Genomic DNA, 23220 nt, shown 5'->3' with positions numbered 1-23220 from the left:
GTTAATTCTAATTCATTGCATGAAGGGACAAGATTCTGTCGGTGAAGACCAAACTGTGAGGCTCAGTCCAGAAACAATCAACAATTATGTGCTATGAAAATATGGTCTGTAAAAAGCAACATTGTAATTTCTTTTATACACTCTGTTGCAAAGCTAGCAGTGAGACACCATGGCACCATGACAGTAATGCTCAAGCTGGGCCCAACCAACAGCATTACTGTGCCCCCTCAGCGGACATCTAACTGATATACCTTAACTGTAAGTTACACTAATTGATACAATTTGCTATTAAAAAACTTGAACATCCATATCACCTGTAAGTTACTGTAGTACATGCTCAATTTAATTAATCAGCACACAGTAGTTTAGCGCTTCTGCAGCCATTGTGGTAACCAGCATGACTGATGAGGACACTTAGCAGATGGGCCTGTGCAGGTCAGACTTTGGGAAGTACCCCTCATGTCTCTCTGAAACTAAAAGGAGGTCATTCATCAGCTTGTGCAGCTAGTTTTAAAAATGACCCTGCTGGAACACTGCATAACAAAAACGTATTGAGGATATCATGCACTCACAGTCAACTGCAGTAGTGTGCGGTTATTCCACTTCTGCACTTAGAGAAAATCTCTCTTCTGTTTGCTTCCTGCTTTGCCTCTGTAATCTAAGGAAGATATTTATGCACTTTTATAACTCTGCCTAGATTTATCGGGGAGTGCACTATGAGTGCATGGTTGTAATTTCGCATAGCGTGTACAAGTGTAAGTGTTTTATATATTTTATTTTTTGGGAATAGCAAAGTAACTTGAGCCGAATGCCCTGTTTGGTTATCTGTTTAGTTCATATGGTCTGCTGCCCAACCTGCCAACAAAGCAAGCAGATTAGTCCTGGTGTGCAACAGGTCACTACTGCAGAGAAGACAGCCCATACTCACCCTTGCTGCAGAACCACTTTTTTTTCCCTGTGAAGTGCCCTACTGGCTGTTTACCACTGTCTTTGCTGTCAGCTTTATGTTAGTACTTGAACTTGAAGGCTACTAAAAGAACTATCTTTTGAATGTTTTCCTTATGAGGAGAGGGATTTATGCAGATGTGTGGGCATATGAAAAGCACTGTTAGACTGTTAATTGGCAATCACAGAAATGAAGATGCTAAGTAATGCAAAAGTAATATAACTAGTGTAATAAATTACTTTTGTTAGTAAAAAAAAAAGAAGTAAAAAACAGGTAATGTGTGTAATGCAATATTTCTTTGAACCCCAGCACTTGTTAAAAGATAACAGAATTTAAAGTAATTTCAGTGTGTGCTGTTTTCTACTGACACCTTATGCATACATTAGTGATTCACTATATATCTGGGTCATGAAAACATTAACATTTGGTGTTAAAAGCACTTAGTAGTGATTCGCTATAGGTCCTAATAATTATTTTCTAATCACGTTAAAAGCCCAAACACAATAAAAGTGCCCCAAAAGAAAAACCTCAGTCAGAATAGGGACAGTTTAGGCTCAAATGTACATCCTTGCTGCCTTGTTGTACATGCTACAGGGATGCATGCTTCTGCCCTTTACTCAAAAGTAGTAGCTTCTTATCTAAACTGCTCCTCTGTTGAGTTTTAAGTACAAACTCTCATCAAATTAAAAGTGACACGAGAGCGACAACGACTGCACTCAAGGGGCGATAGATATCTTTAGGGAGTTGACCAGACAGTGATAAGAAGATGAAAATGAATCAGAACATATTCATCACTTTTCCGCACATCGCACCTTTCCGCTGTAGTGCATGTCTATCCATCCAAGTAAACACCAGACAACAGTTAATCATATCCCAGGTAAACCGGTCACCTGAAATAATAAATCAGATTGGTGGAAGAAAAAGTGTCTATTGAGCCACAGTTCATGTAAAAAAAACAAAACACAAATTATAAAAATTACAAGCTTATGCTTCCCTCAGACCAGAAGCAGCAGCTAGTTTGGAACAGGCAGAAAGACCGAGCACCTGCGGCAACGTTACAAAGGATAATGATGGAGATACATGAGTTGCTAAACATGGAAATGACTGTGTGGAATCCAAAAGTGGAGGACTCGCATTGAGTTTCGTAGATGAAAAGCACTTGAGGATGAGACAGGACATTGAGGAACAAACAAGGCTAGACCCTTTTGTTTTTTTGGACAAAGCCATGGTCATTTATCACCAAGCTGCTGCCAAAATAAAATGGAAGGAACCCCCCCCCAAAAAAAAAAAAAAAAAGTCATCACATATAGACACATAAAGTGTTTCAGAAACAATTTAGCATCAATAACAGCAGTTTGTACATAGAGGCATCATAGATCTGTATCATGGACCGTACTATTTCATCATTACAGTGATGATAGGTGTCACATCTTAAATCCTGAGCAGCCTCCAACCTTCACCGCTGTCATTAGTGTCATCACCACCACCACTCGACCTGACAGGCAGCAGAGACACAGCAGACCTTTGTTTGTTTGTGCTGTACATGTGTGTGTGTGTTTGTGAATGCACTTTTACAAACTGCTCAATTCTGCTCTTTACAAATTGTTCTGGAGTGAGGATATGACTGCCACGCGGAATGTCTTCGTCGTGTATCTGATGACATGATAATAGAGAAGGTCAAGATGAAATCACAAAAAAGTCAGGATCTGTACAAATCTAATGGTCAGAGCCTTTTAGCGATGTGATACAGCATTTCCAGTATGCTGTCGATAAAACAAACAATACAATTGCTCTTGTTTAGCTGTAAATGTATTTTTAAGACTGGCTAAATGGGAAAAAAGCCTAATACGGAGCTTGATGGCAATCCCAAGTTCTACTAACAAAAAGTGGCTGTGGCTAACAAAAAGCTGCTAATATGAGCACAGAGAAACTGCTTTGACTGCTCAAAGCAGAAAATTACTTATTATACTGTGCAAAATTTGCAAACCTGTTTTTTTTTTTTCCTTTTATGAACCTTTCGTGGGATTTTAAAAGGCTGTCTGGTTTCTATTTGTATATTTTTGGAAACAGGTTTGTGCTGGTCGCTGTGAACCCTACTGAATGCAGAAAATGTTAGCAAACATGCGTTTTCTGAACATGTGAAATAATTAATGTTAGTTAATATATGCAGATAATAGGTCATATTGTACATCATCAGTAGCCACTAATAGCAATAATAGACTGGGGAATTGTGTAGTTTCAAAGCTTGGATGGAAACGGCTGCTTGTGTCTTACGGTACACAAATATGTTACCACAGAAAAACAGGTAAAACATCATGATGTGCACAATTCCCCATACTTTTCAAATGTAATTATCAATTAATCTGAAGATTTTTTAATGTTTATTTATTAGTGCTGTCAGCATTAAGCGAGTTAGCGCGGATTGCCCCATGCGTGGGGCTGCATGGCGTCAACGCGTTAGCATGGTTAGCTCATTAACGTCATTTTAACGAGATTACCACTGACAGCACTATTATTTATAGATCATATTTTTTGTTTTGTTTTATCAAAACAGCTGCCCACATTTGTTTAAATTGATGCATATCTAAGGGCAAGGGACCAGTAGGAAGACCTGTGTATGAAAGATGTTTTGCTGGAGATTGCAGGCAGTTGCTAAGTGCAACTAGTCTCAAAGAAAGTGGGGCACCAAACACCTCGGTATGATTGCTTTGGTCACTACCAGGTTACTGCAGTTGCCCGTAGTTTGTGTGGAAGACAACTACTTGCCTTAAAATACTTGCTAACTCCTTTCAGCTTTTGGTTTGTGTCAGACTTTTTACAGTTTCACTACTGCTGGGAGAATAGTTGGCATCTTCCATGAAAACTACAGGAGACTGTGGCATTTTGCTAGTGACTAAAGCAACTGCAAGGAGGATTTAGTGTTGCACGATATACGTCTTTGCAATTAATTTTACAATCAAGCAATCCCCAATAACCATTCGCCAGTCAGTCAAAGAATATATAATTTTTCCTTGTGATAGTGACTGGTAGATGGTTGCCAACCAGTCAGTCTCTGCGTGTCTGAAGTCTAAGAAAAAAACAAAAACATACTAGATTAAGAAAATGTTTCAGGAAGAAAATTCACCTTTTTGTATTCCAAGAGTTCAGCAGCTCTTGGGCTGTACTGCTAAAGCTCAACACAGCTGTACTGGACTGCTGCCCATCGTTTTGACTGCATGCACAGACAAGAGAAGGTAGCATCAAAACTCCAGCAGGAAGAAAATGCAAAATGGAGCACAAATATAAAACAAAGGATAATTTCATCTGTCGCAACTTACTGTAATAAACAAAATAAGCCTGAATTTCTATCAAGACTTCAGAAGGAAAAACCTTTCTCGGAAATAGGTTTCCATCCAAGTAGACACTTCAGGTGTTTTGCCACTCGTATCACTTGCTGAAAGCAGACAGTTTGTATAAATGCAGCTTAGATTTGTTATGTGTTCTTTACAGTACCTTCCTCTATATTAAAGCTCTGAAAGTACTGAGGGAAAGAGGCACAAAAAGCAGAATGACAGCCCACTGAAAGTTTTGCAAACGCTGCTTATTTTGCATGGTTCTGATTGCCTTCCTCACTGAACCAAGCAAAAGCAGAGCAAGGCATGCCACGTCCTGTGTGAAAGCAGCTTTAGGGTTATGTAATAATTAAAGTACTGTTTCTGCCTGACACATTGCACTGACGCATTTTGGATTTATTTTTATTTGTCTTCTTTCTTCTTTAATTGTACACCTCAGTCCATAACTGAGAAAAAACAAAGTGTTTGCGGCCTGCTATTGTCTGCTTTATAGCAGTTGACATTCTGCGTTCACAAATGCTTAATGTTGTTTTACTGTATGTCCGCTGTTTCTACAATGAATGTACCCAGACGTCTGTCATAATTTGAACTAACTAGTGGGTGAGTGAATGTAAGATAAAGGGAAAGCAAAAGATGTTGGCCGAAGTCGATATTGCTCTTCTCCCCATCGTGGTGTAAAAGTGGATGTTCATCCCCAGAATACAGATGGCATTACACAAGCAATCCTCTAAATGACTGAGACAAGCTAACATGCTGGTGTCTGAAATGGCCTTTATCTATCTACAGTGCCTTTGCAATGCCAAACACCTTTGTTAATCTCACAGCCAAAAGCCTAAGCTGAGGTTCAGAAGACATTTCATATAACCTTTTACTAACACTTAGTTCTTCAGTAAATGTGTCACATTGGTTTTCCTATTAGCTGTGATGTCAGCGAGACGAGGGAACAAGCAGTAACTTATGTAGAAAATTGGAGAAACTCTTTGAAGCTGCCTAGAGGTAGTCTGCACTGAACAATCAATGCCTAATGGAAAATATTGCTTGAATGCGCAATCGTCCTAATAAAATTGAATTTTGGTCTACTGTCTATCCTCTGGTCCCCTCCCTCGTGCTTTGGTGGAAGACCGGCCTGAACTTATGACAATTAACCTTGAACACCGTGGGGAAAAGCAGAGGGAAGAGCCCACAAGATTTTCAATAATTGAATTATCCCTCCTGTTGCACATCTTTTAGTCCACTGCCACATCCTCTGCCTATGATAGATTAGGTCTTTGTTGTGTAAAATCCAATTCGCTGTATCTTACAACATCTCTATCTTGCAATTCAGAGACTGTGTCCATTCAAAGATGCATATGAAAATGCCGCTACTCTATAATTTAATAAATTGGATGCATTAAGTGAGTTGTTTTCTATTGTGAAATTGGTTCCGAACCTTATTTCATGTAACGCACCCAAACTATCTTTCATGTTCCCGCTATCTTTCGTGTTCACGTGTTTCAACCGAATACATTTTCATCCTGGATCTGCACTGATTTCAGGTTACTCATTCTACAGCCGTAGTGTTTTTACAAGGCTCTTAACAGCTTCTTATTTCAAGACACTTAAGCTGGTGAACCCATTTAACATTTAGCTAACAATTTGCATTGTTAGCTAACAATTCAGCTGTTGGTCATATTTTTGACAAAACCCCAGCAAAAAATAAACCCCAGCAAAGTAGCAAATTCAGAATTTTAGCTAGATACTGCATTTCAGCAATTAAATATTATGCTTATTCAACAAATTATGTATTCTCTATCCTATGATCTGACAATAACAACCATTATTAGGAGCTAATAATGCCATTTCTTTCCTTTTGGTTCTCTGTTAATTGTTAACTTTTCCACTCAAACTTGTTCAGATCATTAATTATCTTTCCACGTATTCCCCAGCTACTGAAGCAGTAGCTCTTGGGATCCTTGTACCCCTTGTTGGGAATCACTGAATTATTCTACTATCTGATGCAGCAAAGGCAACCGCATAGGCAGCATATGCTTGTTTGATTAAAGTCTGTAGCTTGAGACTTAAGGATAAAGGCGGGTGCAAATTGGTTTGAGACTTATTACATGTCATTGCAAAAAGAAAACGGCAAAAGAGGCATGAAAGAAAATCATTTCAGATAGAGCTGCATTTGCATCATATGCTGTATTTGGAATGACAAAAAACACCTTTGTTACTGAGAGCACCCGAGCTAGTATTTGATCTAGCTCCACAAAGCCAGATTCTATCTTGCAGTCCTAGTTTTTGCTAAAAGATTTAAGACTGAAAAACACCTAACTCAGCCCAACCAAGATAAGGCAGGCAATTGAGAAGAGAGAAAAGACTGGAGCACACAGACTATAATGGAGCAATGGTAATGGATTTCTATAAAACACATCAAAAATGATGAATGCAATGAGCAGATTAATGTGTCAAACATCAGATATGCTGCAAAATTGTGTTTACATAATGGTGTGAGTCAAGGCATGTCAAAACTGGGCTGGGTTAGAACCACAGATTGTTTGTGGTAACTGATTGTTAATATAACTGTGCTGTTAGCTTAGGATTTCATATTAAAAGTAGCTCTTTTTCTCAGCTCTTTTTATTAGCAAAAATATTTAATACCTTCTCTCAGGTTAATACAGTACAATTACAGCAACTGTTTCTTTGTTGCCTGGTATAGTTTCTTTTATGAATGTCACACTGACAGGTTGAGCTAATAAACTCACATTTATGAATCAGACCATGATGTGTCTGTAAAGATAAAGCAGCTCCAGTAAAATAGGGTGCAAAAACGTATAGGCTATCAAATATATGTTGCTGGTATGGATTGGATAAAATTGATCATAGCCTGATCCTACTCTGGAAAATTCCAAACTTTGTGAGCTGCTGCAGTACCACATTACAGAAACTTTATCTCTGGAGGGCGTGAGTCTACCTTTGATTAATCTCTGCTATTTAGGAGTACTGATCCCAGGACTTTGTGCCTGCGAGGTAACAGTGGGGCTTTTTAGTCCACCTCAGACCGATCCAGAAGCAGACCTTGATGGATAATTTTCAAGCTCCGGAACAGCTGCAATGATTTTTGAGTCTAAACTCCAGAAGCAAAGTGCACTGACAGCTCAGTGAGTGTTACGCTCATTCATTCAGGTTGAGAAGTGTGTTTGCTCAGTCAGATGTAGAAGGGTTCATGATGATGTGTAGGTGAAGGAGCAGAGACATGCCAATCACTCAGTGAACAACCTGCTTGAGAAAACACTTGTCTCAAGCTAATGCCTATTGATCACCATGAGCAAGATAAAATTGTGGGGCACGTTGGCATGAATCCACCCTAAGGAAAACAAACTATTACAGTACAACAACACACACACAGACACACACAAAAACACTTTAGGTAAATCTGTGCTATTTTGGCAGCCGCATTTCTTGTATCGTGTTTAAAAAGGTGAATCTTGAGGAATGATGATGTGAAGCAGAAGAATTTCTCGAGTAAAATTTAGAACTTTAAGGACACTAAGTGCTCTTCAGGTATTATTTCTGGTCTCCGTTAGTATGGTTAAGTTTATAATCACTACTGACCTAATCTATGTACAGACAGGTCAGTGAAAATAGATTTCAGGCACACAAAGCAACTGAGTTGTGATCTTGACCTTCAGTTTAGGGATCTGCCCTAAATTAGATGAGACCCACCATGGTGTGAAACACTCTGATCACCTAATGGGCAAAATCTGCTATAAATCCGCACCATTACAGTAATAGACTAACTGGACTGTAATCACAAAATGACTGTAGGTTCCCATTTAGCTGATGCAAATGAGTGGCTTTTTAATTTGATTGTCAAGTCAAATGCAATTTCTATCAACAGTGAGCAGACTGTATTTATTAGGGAATGGCAATAGTGGGTTTTTTCTTGTCACTTTGGATGTGCACTTTTTTCCTTTCTCTTGACCTTGTAAAATAGCTCTTGGTAAAAAATGAACCCTGGTACTATTTGCACTCTTCACCCGCTTTTATCATTAGACTTTAGCGATGTGATTGCTATCGTTATAAGGTTTGAGACTGAGATTCGTTATCCACACACGCACACACACGCACAGCCAGTTACACATGCACAGGTGTCTCATGAGGCCTCCTTGCAGTGCTGCACTTTCCTCTGGATATGCTCAAACAATATACACGAGCTCGAGGGGCTTGGAAGAGGGCCAGGCTCGTCTCCTCGATTTTGGGTCATAAATGCGGCCTCTGCCGAAGGACTGCAGGGCCTTTTAAAACAGGGCTCAGCTTGATTGGACACACTTCTGTTGCTCCCTCCCAACTGCTAGCAAGCCAGCTGATCAGAGAGGCAGAACAAAGCTGGTCTCTTACAAGCCAGTCCGCTCTCAACCTATCGTACAGTAAACAGGATATATTATTCCTTAAAAGAAAAAGAGTGGTTTTGCTTCGCCAGTGCTAGTAGACAATGGAAACGTATCTCTGTGAAGACAACGGCCTGGAATTTTGTACTACAATAAAAATAATCTATGGAATATGTTCAGCACGTTCTTGAGAGGAACCCAGCACCCAGCACCAGGATCGGTGATGGAAAGGAGCGAAATGGAAATCGATGGGTCAGGATAAGGTGGAAGAAGTTCAAGTGAGAGCATTCTACATACGGCCTCGCTCACACTGGTGTTTTGAACGTCTAATTTGTCCATGAATATTACAACACGCACCATTTGGCTCATGAATATGAAATAGATGGAACCACAGGCTCTCCCCATAATCAACAGTCGACACACACATAGTCCGTCGTCGGCTCTCGAGCTCTGCGGAAGCATTTTCTCCACCGCGTTTAGCCAATCGTGGCCGATCACAGCTTCAGCAGAATGTTAGTGCTGGTACAAACTGTCCGCGAATAACGTGTGAACACAGCATCCGTTGTCGACCAGGGATATTTTAGAGGAACGCAAGCACTCTCCCCACTCCATTTGTCTCTCCTTTCTGTCTGTCTCCTCTGCAGTCACAGACATGTGGCTTTTGCAGTGTGTGACAGTCCCAATTCCTTACCACCAACTTTGACGATCACGGAGCAAAAATATGATTGTAATGTTTTATTTACTGCTGTTGGATAAACAGCAAGCTCACTGGAGAAACAACACTGAAATACGATGCAGAGCTGAAATGCTAATGCACCAGCAATCCCTGCCCATCCGTTTACCCCGCCTTAAGCCGGATGGCTGTGCTCCAACATGGCCATATGCCCCTTAGCCTAGCTGCTCTACGCTATATTAAATGACTCATGATACATAGTCTACACATCCTCACTACACAAGAATGAGAAACAGGATTCGGGGATACTGGTAGAGTTTGCCTGGCTCATAGCAACAGTTACCGTGAAGTAAATTGCATCCTAGTTTTGGTCTTGGTGCATTTCTGTCATTATATGTCATTATACGAGTTGTCTGTGTGATAAACTTATAACAATATGGGATTGTGGAAATTACCAAACGCAAATTTAAGAGACTAGAGCTTTGTCTTTTTCTTTGCCCGTTTGCTTATTTTATCTGAAAAACATTCAATTTACTACCATATGTTCCCAAAGAAACGCGTGAAACTGAAATTCAGTCTCCTTTGGCATTTATCACAGAAACTGCTCACTCAGTTAATGGCATGAACCAACCTACACAACCTTCGCATTCCTTTTGATTTTGATTTACAAGAAAACATGATCAGATATTTTCAGACCTGACTTGATGATCTAGTTGTTTACTCTGCTTACTTTTCGTGTCAGAACAGACATTGTTCTGACACGAAAAGTAAGAGATGCAACCTTTTTACCACTGCGCATCATCTTGTTGTATTCTTAATAGAAAGTTATGTCTTTGTGCCTGACATGCCGGGCCCTCTTTGTTTGCTCTCACTGAGGATAGAGAAATAAATAAGATACTAATTCTGAAGCCTGATGAGAAACACAAACTGTGTGTGTATCTGGGTATCTTGGCGCAAAGAAGCATTTTTACCCAATCAGATTAGAGGACTGCCATCCTTCCACCAATTTTCTTAACTGCTTATCCAGCTCAGGGTCATGAGGAGGGGGACTTGGAGCCGATCCCAGTCTTTATATCACAGGGGCTAAGAGGACTTGTTAAGTAAAATAACTGCAAAACATGTGGTAGGTACTGTAGTCAAGCAGTGCCTTCTTCCTTTACAAAATTAATTGGCTCGCGTTGTTGATCATATTCATAATCGAGGTGTGAAAACGATAAAGACTTGGGTCTCCACCTCAGCTCGTGTCACTATTTTTCCAGCACGGATAATTAAAGTCCGTACAGCGGGAGCTGGTTGGGCGAGCTTGCAGGGTTTTTACTTCAACTGTGTAACACACATTTGCAGCGACAGAAGCAGCTGAGAAGCACTTAGAAGTAGATTCTTGGCAATGTATCCAAAAGGTTCACATGAAGAATACTGTTTTCGCTTAACCCAAGTAGTAATAACCCGTGCACATCGTTTTGTATATCGCCTAAATGCTGACAAGATGCCAGTGTTTGAGATCTCTGTGATCGCCCTGAAAAATAGAGAGTGGATAGTTTTAATTTTATCTGTCATGCATTTTGGTTTTTGTTCTTTTACATCCACACACAGGCAGAAAATTAAGGTAGACTCTCATGAAGGAGCACACACGTAGTGTTGCTGTCAAAATGTCCTTCACTAATCTCAGTATTTTCAGAGCGGTTAGCAATGATTATATTTTGGAGATTTTTTTCCTGTATTCCTCTTTTATTGGAGGAATACAGTGAGGTCCCAATTTATTTTGGTGTCCTGGTAACTCCAAATTAAAGCCATAATGTTAAAAAAAAAATACACATTTTAAACATTCACTGACAAGACCAAGGAGTCCTGCAACAGATGGCACTACCCCCACAGAGCCCCGCTCTCAACATGGAGTCAGTTTGAGATTACATGAAGAGGCAAACACAACTGACATGCCCAACACTACACAGGAACCGTGGAAAGTTGCTCATAACAACCTGCCTGACAACCACCTTCTGAAGCAGCTCACACAAAATACTCATTTGGATTAAGGGAGTAACCGAAGCTGCCGGTTTTATTATTTCTGAGAGCACCTGTGCTATGGTTTTGGCGCATACATTTACTGCTCAGTGCTATATTTCACCGTGATTTATAGGTGGTCACCAAGAGTGGTGCTACTTGCTGCTGGTGCTGAGAAAATTTTAATCAAACTGGAGCTAAGGAGGGGCTTAATTCTAAACCACGTCAAGGTCAGACTGTCAGTTCTCTTTCCACTGAAAGTGATACAAAACATATGTAGAATACTTGTTTTTTTGTTGAAAATGAAAGATATTTACTAATTGCATAGTTACAATAAGCAGATTTACTACATTTAATGACAAATTTGACCAATTGCGCAGCGATATGAGCTGATATGAGCTATGCATGCACTTGTGCTGAATGTCAAAGGAACACTGGAAACACACTATTGGAATAAAAACTGCAAGAAAAATGACTGGGATGTCCCCATCTGTACTGATGTAAAAAGATTACAGGACACATGGAACGAGGAAAAGATCAAATTGTTTTACAACTATCCTTTATCCTAAGTATCCTTTGGATACTTAGCCAAGTCTTAATACATTTCATAACAAATGAAAGAGACTTTGTGTTATAATTGAGGATACAAGACACAAAGAAAAGCAACATGAGAGGCTTTTCTCTTTCCTTTCCTTTGAATGTGAAGGACAAAATGCTCTTGTCGCAAACAATGAGGTTCACCAATAATGCATTAGTGCGAGGCAACAAGGGAACATGATGTTCTCCCAGCTTTGTTCAACCCTGGAAAACCGTGTTGGTGAAAAGAAGTGTTGTCGTAAAAAACAAAAGTGGTGAGATTGGTGGGGAGGGGTTGGAGAGGCAACTCCAAGCGACACAATAAACAGGCAATCTTGTCATCCCTACAAGATTCCCTTCTCAGTTTAGTAGTGTTTGACTTGGCGCCAGTTACTGGGGTTTCATTTTTGCCAATTAAGCCAATCTAGTGTATTCCAGCAACTACAATCTGAGCCTTTTGCCAAAGCATTAATGAACTAGATATTGATTTAATTCTTACACCCCCTTATTGTATCATGAATCACTGTCTGCTCCTTGTGAGTTGTAACATGAAAACCCAGGCACGCATGAACTAAGTAACGCTCAGCTATTTTCATCAAGTACATCTGAGCCAAAAGAACTGGCAGGAGATAAAATGTATATTAATATGTGGGGAATTAGATAAATAAGGGAAAGTTTGAAAGACGGAGCCGGAAAGACGAGGGTGTATTAGACATGAGAGAGATAGAGACTCATCATGACAGTCATCACTTCAGCTATTATCCCTAATTCTCCAAGGCAATATCTCAGTAAGGCGGAGTAAATTTGAGGCTGATAAGCAGACAATGAGATTTGCCCGCACTTTGAGGCAAAGCCCTTCCAAGGGCTTGCTTTCACCTCCACTAGGTCTAAACTTGATACATCAAATGGCAGAATACTCCAACGGCTCGCTTTGGTCTGCTCTGGCTTCTGCTGTCTAGTTGTGTTTTGAAGCATGGATCCAGGTACAAACTTGTGCGTGGGACTTGAGTCTGTCTTCTCTGACCTCTGTGATTTTCAGTCTAATTAGCACTATGAGCCAAACCACAAATTTCTTATGATATAAAACTATGGGCTCTGACTAAATACCTTTGCTTAACACAGAAGATTTTTTTTGGGCTGCATCACTTTGGCCTGAGACTGAAAGATCCTAGCAACTATCAGGATGAATAACCATTAATAATCTCCAGTGGTTCAATCATAATAAACTCAGACTTTTCTTTTAGGACCAACATATGTGACTGTTTGGCTTTTTGTACAATGTGTTGACATACAGATTGCAGTGTGATGAAAGATCCTAACACTGGGGAGAAAAATGACTGATAGTGAGGCAAAGGTCTTCACTGGTGCAATACTTCATGTAGTCATACTTCATGTATTCATAGATACCATGTAGTAATAGAAAAAGCTTTTGCTTCACTTCAGGCCAGAAATATGCAGTGCATGCACTTCATATTCTCACTATGTTCCAGACTCCTCTTAGCATCATTTACTGCCAAAAATATGGCCAAAATTGACAAATGGCCTGTATTTATATAGCGCTTTACATATCCAGTCATCCACCCATTCACACACTGGTGATGGCAAGCTACATTGTAGCCACAGCCACCCTGGGGCGCACTGACAGAGGCGAGGCTGCCGGACACTGGCGCCACCAGGCCCTCTGACCACCACCAGTAGGCAACGGGTGAAGTGTCTTGCCCAAGGACACAACGACCGAGACTGTCCAAGCCGGGGCTCGAACCGGCAACCTTCTGATTACAAGGCGAACTCCCAACTCTTGAGCCACGATCACCCTTAGACAAGAGTCTAAATATTTCCACACTTTTCCCCCCTCCCATGACTCTAGTTTTTCAAATTACAGCTGCTGTCTTCCACTAAGCCTTACCTTCAAACACATCCTAGAATAGTGTTTAATATTCAGAACATAGGTTTTAGGTTGACCTAACAGTTAACTCCTTAGGGCACATGTCAAATAAGCAAAAACATAGAGTCCCTGATTTAATTTTCAGCTGGTGTCCTGATGTGTTTCTCCTTATTTATTTATTTTTTTGCTCAACCGTTTCCAATAAAGCTTCAAAAGACAAAGGAGTGATCTTAAAAAGATATAATTTAATGAATTCTTTATAGATTAGCACTAGCAATTTAAACAGATTACAACACTACATCACCTCAATCACATTAAAAAATGAGTTGTTCTCTTTCTGAATACTGTATTATATTTTATTATGTGATGATTTTCCATCTGGCTGCAAGATTATTTGCAAACTACTCGGATGAAATGAATGAAACTTGATGGAGGAAACAGCAGTGGGGTGGCCAGGTTATGTTGGGTTGCACATCATATTTAAGCCCTAAAAAGGCTTTTATTTAAATTTTGATGAGTGTGTCTCATAGCGCAAGAAAATCAAAAATTCCCTCTCTGAAAATATTTGTCTACTTCAATACATGCAACCGCACTCATGTGGGAGTTGTCCTGATCCCTAACACCCTCCACAAGGAGGTTAAGTCACAGAAGGTCATGGCTGAAAAGGTTGACTGTTCAGCGAGCGCTGTATCAAAGCATAGTAATGGAAAGTTGAATGTGGTGGGAAAACGTGCACAAACAAGAGGTGTGACCGCAGTCACAAAAGTCAATTCAAGAACCTGGGAGAGAGTCACGACGAGTGGACTGACGGTGGTTCAGTTCATTGAAAGTCACCACGCACTGGTATCTTCAAGAGACAAAAGTCTGATTGCTGTACCACTCCTGAACAAGAGACAACATCAGAAGTGCGTTACGTGGGTTAAATAGTAGGAAATAATAAATAATAGGAAGTCCTCTTGTCAGATGAAAAGTAAATTTTGTGTCTTGGAAATGAAGAGCCTAGGATTCTGTAGGAAGAGTGGAGAGGAACCGAATCCAAGGCGTCTCAAGTCCAGTGGGAGGTTTCCGCAGTCTGTGATGAGTTGGGGCGTGATGTCATCTGCTGGTGTTGGTGGTGGTTGTTCACTGTTTTCTCAAGTCCAAAGTCAATGCAGCACTTCATGCTTCCATCTGCTGAAAAACTTCATGGAGATGCCTGATTCCCTTTTCCTGCAGGACTCTGCTGCTGCCCACGGGGCCGAAAATGTTTTGCTGACCATGTTGTTATTGCGCTTGATTTGCCAGCCTAGTGGGCTTCAGTAGAGCCACAGCAGTGCCACAAGCTGATTGCCTCAATGCTGCATCTCACTGATGCAGTAACTCATGGTAAAGGAACCCCAACCAAGTATAAATGAGCATAGTTTATACGAGGTGGACATTTCTGTTTTGTAAGTCCTTCTGTGGTTGATTTTAGGAAATATTCTAATAATTTCAGATAGAGGACTTTTGATTTTTAGTAGCCCTTATCATCAAAAGTAAAACTGAAATATTTTAGTCCATTTGGAATGAGTATAGACTATTAGAAGGTTTACATTTTTTAATTTGATTTTTAAAAAGATCGACACTGAATATTGCATCAGCATCATAGAAACAGACTCTAGCACATGTTTTTACTTAACAAACAAGCTGGGAACATTAACGTTTACACTCTCTGGATTGGATTTAGTTTGGTCATCCTTAATAGCACCCATTAAAATTTGGTGCTAAATCCAATCACTTTCCTTAAAATTGCCAAAAACTTTGTAATTTTTAGAAGAGGGTGTGTCCTCTGAATACTCTTGCAGTTCATTACTATTTTAAATCTATTATCACATCTAATAACCAGTTTCAATTTCAGCAAAAAAAAGGTAAAATAAAGTTACCTTTACTATGAGGCATAAACACACACATAAAATCACACTCCAACAGTCTCAAGGTTTTCCAGACAAATAACATGAACTATTCAATGAGCAGTTTTCAAGTCTGTAGAGGCCCAGATATCTTGAACAAAACTGGCCCAAATGTAGCTGGATTTTCTTAGATGTATGGTTCTCTTTCAAATTTTAATAACTACGGTTGGTCTTAAAGTTACCTGCTGTGTGCTGAGAGAGAGCTGGTTGAACAATAAAACGTTTTACGCTATGCTAACTGGTAGTGTAATAAAATACAGAGTATTAAAAAAAATGAATTTGACTAACTGGTTAATTTCATCATCTTGGGACTAGATGTGAAATAAACACACTAATGAGAACATCGCTTCAAATTCCCATAAACATCTCCAATGACTTCCAGAGTTCTGTGCTTTCTTGTAGGCTGCTGTGATGTGCCTTTACTTGATTTGTACAGCATTACATATACTTATGAAACATTTTTTTTTTAAATGAATAAATAAATAAAGCAGTAAAGTAGCTGAATAAAAGCCATAATTGCCTTTAGGGCATTATTTACGGTGATTATATATTCTTCAGCAGCAGGAGGTGGAATTCAGCTGCGTCTCATATCACAGAAAACAATGTTGACTTAAGCTTTACCTGTATATATGTAGATCGTTAGAAACCTGTAGCAGAATCTGTAAAGGTCATTATGTCATTTCGAGAAAGTGGCTCATTGCTGCTAGCAGGCAGAAACATGGTACCCGTAGCCCGAACATACTCTTTCTATCAGAGGCTCTCAATGGAGTTGATGGCTGGCTCCTGCTGCAGGCCACTGCAGACACATGGCACACAACACAGATGGTGAAATAAGGCACCGACAGCCACAGTCAAAACAATTACAACATTTGTGCCATAAGTTATGATTTTTTTATTTTTTTATTTTTTGCAGGCCTCAACGCCGCCGTTCTACATAAGCCACAAGCAGCCGTAATGAGCAGGCAGTTAGTTCTACAGGCACACACGCAGATGCAGCGTCTTCATACATCACCACACTAATATTTGTTGATTTAGAAATGCAGACTCGTGAATGACACAGAGCAGGATTCGCTGAATAATCCCCTTTCTGGTGCACAAAGGCATAACTTAAGCTGCTACAGTGAATACTAAGTCTCTCTCCAGCCTGGCATGCGTTGGACTCTTTCACACCCGAGCAGTCCAACTCGCTCAGATCAGCCTTGTCTCTTGACTCGACACAAACACATGTTTTGTGGAGGTACTACTGGAAAGATACAGAGTGCAATCTATCAAAATGGAGCCGGCTGGAAGTCATTCTAATCTCCAGCCGCGACCCACTTACATATTTACGTCACACGGATACGTGCTTTAAATATACATATAGAAAAGCAAACAATCCTTCTGTATTATTTAAGATATAACACAAAGCCCTGGGGCGGACTGTGCTGTGTGTGTGTTTTTTTCACTTTACCCAGACAGGAGCTCAGCCATAAATGATTCCCATATCAAGCAGAGATATATGCAGACGGGCAAGGCGACGATATAAATTGATGAAACAACAAAACGTATTCCTCAAAAACACTGACTGACTCCATCAATTGCCAGAAGCTTAAGTGTAATGGAGAAGATAGTCATTTGAAAATGAATCAGCAATTTTTTATTTTTATTTTCTTGCTGTTGTCAGGTTGAAAGCAAAAGGCTTTAAAAACAGGCATTAATCTACCGCAGTAGCTTCAGCTTCAGAGTCTTGAAAATGTCTTGAAAATGTCATGCTGAAATCAGATTGAACTTTGTGGGGTTGACCCATAACCTGAGGATTTGGGGGAATTAATTAGGAATCCTAGTTTGGATGACTGGACATTTAACATCTAAAAGACTGGAGAAAAAAAAAGAAGACATTTATTCCACACGTGTTTGTGTGTGTTTGCGTGTGTGCAACTGGTCCTTCAAATTACTCCGTGATTAACATCCTACCATGCTTAGTGCTGCGTGTAGCAACCATGGGCAGACCCAGTTGCTCATTATTTTGGTTCCTGTGGCTTAAAGAAAAAAAAAGTTTAATCAGTGGATAGATTGTGGAGTTTCTGTAATGTACATTAGTTGACTTAATGAAGTTTGAAAATTGGAAAATGCAAAGAGAAAACTGTGAAACAACACAAGCGCCTGAGCAAAACAGAGACACGCGTGCCTCCGCTATGTCCACCGTTTCCAAAAGCAAGAAAAGAAAAAAAAAAAACCACACAGGCAAGGCAACATGATTCAACCTGCTGCAAATGTTTGTTGGGGGAGTAAGGAGGCAGCTTAGCAAAACGATATTTAAGGAGGGAAGTGACGGTGAATCTGAATCACGTAAACTCCTTATTACAAACAAGCTCTTTTATGCAGCAGGTTGGATGAGAACAAATGCATCGCTTTAACGAGGAGAGAAAAAAAAAAGATCTGAGGTGGTTAGATGAGTCACCGTTCACCCTGTTTTGAACCAGTGGTTGACTACATGCGTGGCATGCATGAAAAGAAATTTATTCACCCAAGTGCTTATTTCCTACAGCGAAGGCTTCTGTCAGAGCTGCTCTGGTGACTGGTCTTGGCATGCTTTACGTCCATTTGGTCCCTTAGTAGGCAGGTAAATGCCAGAACTGACAATGCTTGTCGGGGTGATCATATTTCTCGTGCTTTGGGTGTTTCTGGCCTCATAACCGAGGAATACACAAGGTGATAAACCCAAATCTGCAGGACAACCTAAGACCCCCGCCCCCCCATTCATTGCTTTCGAGCACTGAAACCAAACACAGCACTACAGCTTTTCCAATAAAAATGATGCTGACCATCTTTAAGGTTCATATGAACTTCTGGTGGGAAATACTCACAACTCTCCAGCTGAGCTTCAGGTTTCCGTTTTTTTTCAGAAACTAAGAGCTCACTGTTACTCCTCAGGTGGCCCAATGCCCTATTGAGACACTTACTTGTGTGTGGCCTTAATTTTAGCACTTACAGCACACTCCAATAACAGGGTATCTCCAGATTTCACAAACAGAACTACACATGGAGGAACTTGAATTTTAAAACTGTAAAACAACTGTTGCAAATCACTTAGAAAGGAGTATGTATATATATATTTAATGGATAGAGGGCAAACTGTATACTCTACAATAACCCAGATTTCAAAATAGTTGGGAACACTGTTTGAAGAGCAGATGGGAAAAGAAAGGAGGGATTTGGAAATCATTTGAATCCCATTTGACTGGCAATAGTAAAACATGACATGTGAAATACTGAAACTGAGAAATTTTCAACGGAGAGATTTCAAATTTCAGATTTAAAAAAAATGCTGTTGATGAATGTGGTGTTGCTTCATCTACAACGCCAAGTTAAAACTGGAATTTACAAAGAAAAAAAAACTTGTACTGAATGAACAAATACCATCACAATCAAGTTGCGATGGCATGGTTAATGTGCACATCTGGGAATGCATTTTAGCGGTGAATGATACATACAGGTGTTAGAGCAACATATGCCTTCTAGGACAGTTCTTGCTTAATTCAGCAATACAATGTCAAACCCCATTCTTCAAATGTAATAGTTGCACAGCTCTGTATTCCAGGTGCTAAACAGGGCTAACTGCATTCCTGTGGCTCACTGAAAACAACTAACAAATTATGAAATGGAAAAATACAACAAAGAAAGAAACACTTTCCTTTCAAAACTATAGTAACTGTTAGAAAAGGGGTGACAGAAAAAAAATTAACATTCGCCTGACCCACGTTTCTTGCAACGAGGTAGTTGCATTGTAATGATTTCAAGACATGACATGTTGTCTTTATGCTAAGTATAGGCGTTCCTTTTCGCTTCAACACTGAGTCAACTTTCTGGTAAGCAGGTTTGTATAAACTACATCCTGGGAAGTACAGTTGCAACAACCTGACTCTTTAGCAACCTACTGATCATAAAGAACAACTGCACCAGTGCTTACCAGAAAAGCCTATTTAAGTGTCTACTCGTGAAAAATGTTACATCAAACAACAGCACATATGAGATATCGTATAATGGGAAGGCTCTGCCTATATGTGCATGCAAATTTGTGTTAACCAACCCTGAATCACAGACTCATTCACACTCAGCCCGTGTCCTTCATTTTACAGGCATGCTGTAAAATCGCCAGAAGTGAATGTGGATGAGTGTAGTTGAGAGGGAACCGGTTCAGGTTTAAGTGGACTGCTTTTAGCTGATGCCTGCACCAACAATGCCAGCTCCATGTGCCTATTTCAACCAACACACATGTATTTTCAGCATCGGGGCATTTTCAGCACCTCCCACTGATGGACAGCTCCTATTCAATTTGCTTTCTCTTTGAAGACTGCATTACTAAAGCTACTTAAACCCAACAAGTCCTTCAAGATTTGACAGCTTAGATTTTAAAATGCTGCCCTATACTTTCTCTGACCTGCTCAGGCTGTGTTAGGGGGAGAATCAAAACCTATTTTCTGCTCCAGCTGTATCACTCATGAGTTGCTTGGTTTGAGATACACTGGGTCACCAGTATAAGCATAGGGAAAAGAACAAAAAACATAAACGAGCATATTCTATACAATAAAGCATGACTCAAACCTCCAACTCAAAGCGCCCTTCCACTGGACCAGCCAGCCCACCTGGCCAATCCGGCGCCCTTTTTGCTGCAAACGTGTATGCTGAGAATACCTGAACTGAATTTGAATTACCATATGACGTCGGCCTTTTTCTAGCTTTAATGTCCTATTGGCAACAGAGACTACACAGACTCACGGTGTCTACCGAGCGCTCAAACACACGATTTGGTGCATCAGTTACCCCCACATCTCCTCAACCCCCTTTCCTATCTATCTTTATCCCTCTCTCTATATAGCCCATATGTCTCACACACACAGACACACACACAAATCCAGAACGCACACAATCGCTCACACCCGAAAGAGAATGCGACAGCTACCGTAACCCATAGAGAAAGAAAGAAAAGAAGGACGTATGAAAGAATATTTAAAAAGTAGCTTTCCTTACATTGAAGTCTGCCAGCAAACCAAATTGCGGGTTAAATGGCGATGGGAGATTAGTCTACATGGGGATGCACAGCACCACATCACACCAAACGGGCTGTATTGGAGTGAATTCAGTGAAATACTTACGCATTTTCTCGAATAAAAGAAATTGAGGTTGATCGAATGAAAAAGCAGCAGGGCCCTGGTCCCCGTTTTCAAGATTTGCAGTACGACCGAGGCACAAATCTCCATGTGAAAGGGATTAGAGGCTGCTGCAGTCCGCGTCTTTTCTCGATCACAAGTCAAAATGTTCGCCAGCGAAAAATGCCAAACATTCAGAAAGAGTTGCGTGGATCTGCGGTGCGGCCACCATTCCCTCGGATGCAACGAGCGCCAATGAGCGAGCGGGGGAAAAACGCTCAAGAGGACCAGCAGTAGCCCCCCTGGACTTGAAGGTATTCCTCTGGACTTGAGAGGAGGAAATCCTGCAGAGTTTTAGATGGTCAAGTCCGAATAGGCCCCCTCTTCCTCTCCAGACGAGTCACAGTCCAAAACTGACTCCCACCAGTGGTTTCCTCTTTGAAAATCGCCAAACCAAATTCGACCAAAAGAGAGAGAGGGGGGGGGAGATAAAGGGGGGAAAAGCACAAAAGAGAGAGAGAGAGAGAGAGAGAGAGAGAGAGAGAGAGAGAGAGAGAAAAGAAAAAAGTGGACTGATTCTTACAGATATACCTGTTTGGCTGTGAATTTTTAATAAAGATGAACAAAACCAGTGGAAACACCTGACAGTTAACAATTACCCATTTAAAGCGTTGCTGATAAGGTCAGCGCAGAACGAACGGGGTGCAGAACCTTCCTACAAAAAAGAAAAAGAAAAAAGAAAACCTGAGGACGCCTATTGGATAAAATTAAGGATATCCGTCCCACTGCAACCATCACATGCGTCGCATCAGGACAAATGGGTTGTCATAGGCTCCTCTAAGAGCATATGGCATACAGTATTCTCTATTAAGTCAAATGGGAAGATTCTACAGGGTGCTATTTCCCCCTCCCCACATACACACACACAGCAACCCGGCGCATTGATTACATAAGCGCAGCTATTAGTAATAATTCCGCTTGTCAGGGAGCATGTGTCCGATCCGGGTGGTGAGACAGCACCAACATCCTCCGTGTGTTGCAAATAAAGCGCCTTTTTTTTTCTTGCCCACCGTCTCCTAATGGTCCCCCCGCTCGCTGCAGTCCATGACTGGAATAGCGAGCACGTTGAGATCACGGTCTCCAGGCACAGATCTGGCTCGCGCGCGTGCGTGTGAGCGAATCACGTGTGTGCGCGTGTAGCTAGGCTACTAAGTGTATGCAGGTGCGGGCACGTGTGGGCGAGAGCGTGTTCCTGAAAAATTGCCTAGGGACCACTTTAACTTTGACCACTTTGCCTGCGCGCCCATCTGCCCATTTAAATCACACAGCGGTCGTTAATTATCAGGGATCAATAGCATTAACGCAAGCCCAGGTCTAATGTCTCCGTGTACGTGTGTGTGTTTGTGTGTGTGTGTGTGTGTGTGTGTGTGTGTGTGTGTGTGCGTCGGTACGCGCGTACGTGTGATTCAGTTGTTGATGAGGTAGCCTATGGTTGCCACCTACAGGCGTTATGCTCTATTCAGTCATCCAAAACGGTCTGCATCCACAAATAAACCCACATTCAACCGTTCAACATGTGCACCTCCTACCAGCTTTCTTCCACATAAAAAGTGCAGAAAGAATCTGAATTGACCACCATGTTAAAGTCAGTACACATATCTACACACACACATATATATCTTTTCATCATTCCCATCAATGTCATCTTCTTACTGATTTACTGAGTCCTAACTGCCAATAGTGATAAGATGAAATATAGGCTAGGATAGTAGGCGAGGAGCTTTAGTGACTTTCAGACCTACAGACAGACAGAAGTGAGTGTGGTTTCATTTGATCTGAGATGAACCGCCTGTCTCATTAGATGACATAATGAACCACAAGTCAGCTACGTGACAGAGCGGCTCCTGGTCACTGAAGCCAGGCTGTTTTATGAGATTGAGAAAGACAGGGAGAGAGAGAGGGAGAAAGAACAAAGATGAATATAAATTAGTCATAATGGTATTGTATTACATGTTGTTTTGATCGCACAACAAATCGAATGAGAGCTGTGAGAGAATCTATGTTTAAAGTAAATAGTGACAGCTTATCTACAGAGAGGTGGTGGTGGTGGTTGCGGGGGAAAAACATGGATGCATTTTTAAAGAAACACAAAACAGTGACACTTTCATAAAGCATAACTGAACGGCTTGATGGGTATGAAAATGAGGTGAATTGTGTGCTACGGTCTTCACTGTCAGCACATCAAAAGAGTAACTAAAAGGGATTTTGGACTGGTATTTTAGGCATTGCTCTCAACTGCTATTATACAAGTCACAGTTGCACTCTATGAGTTCAGCTTCCTTATTGATAAATACTCAGTTCTTTATTGATTAATCAAACCACT

The 23220-nt window shown here is 40.7% G+C and overlaps 1 protein-coding gene across 1 annotated transcript in view; it reads right to left on the bottom strand.

The window, feature by feature from the left end:
- The window catches only part of LOC120742264 (leucine-rich repeat-containing protein 4C-like), a 44497-nt gene extending 22492 nt beyond the window's left edge, over positions 1-22005 (bottom strand). Inside the window, exons 1-3 of the mRNA XM_040045491.1 lie at positions 21908-22005; positions 21497-21552; positions 20844-21273 (exon numbers count right to left, since the gene is read on the bottom strand). The gene's annotated coding sequence lies outside the window, so the exon portion shown is untranslated. The remainder of the gene's footprint in view (positions 1-20843; positions 21274-21496; positions 21553-21907) is intronic.
- Between the last annotated feature and the right edge of the window lie 1215 nt (positions 22006-23220).

Source organism: Simochromis diagramma, unplaced genomic scaffold, assembly GCF_900408965.1.
Source record: "Simochromis diagramma unplaced genomic scaffold, fSimDia1.1 OVJJ01000079.1, whole genome shotgun sequence".
NCBI lineage: Eukaryota > Metazoa > Chordata > Actinopteri > Cichliformes > Cichlidae > Simochromis > Simochromis diagramma.
Note: the sequence above shows the minus strand (reverse complement) of the source record. Positions and strands in the feature narration are given on the sequence as shown.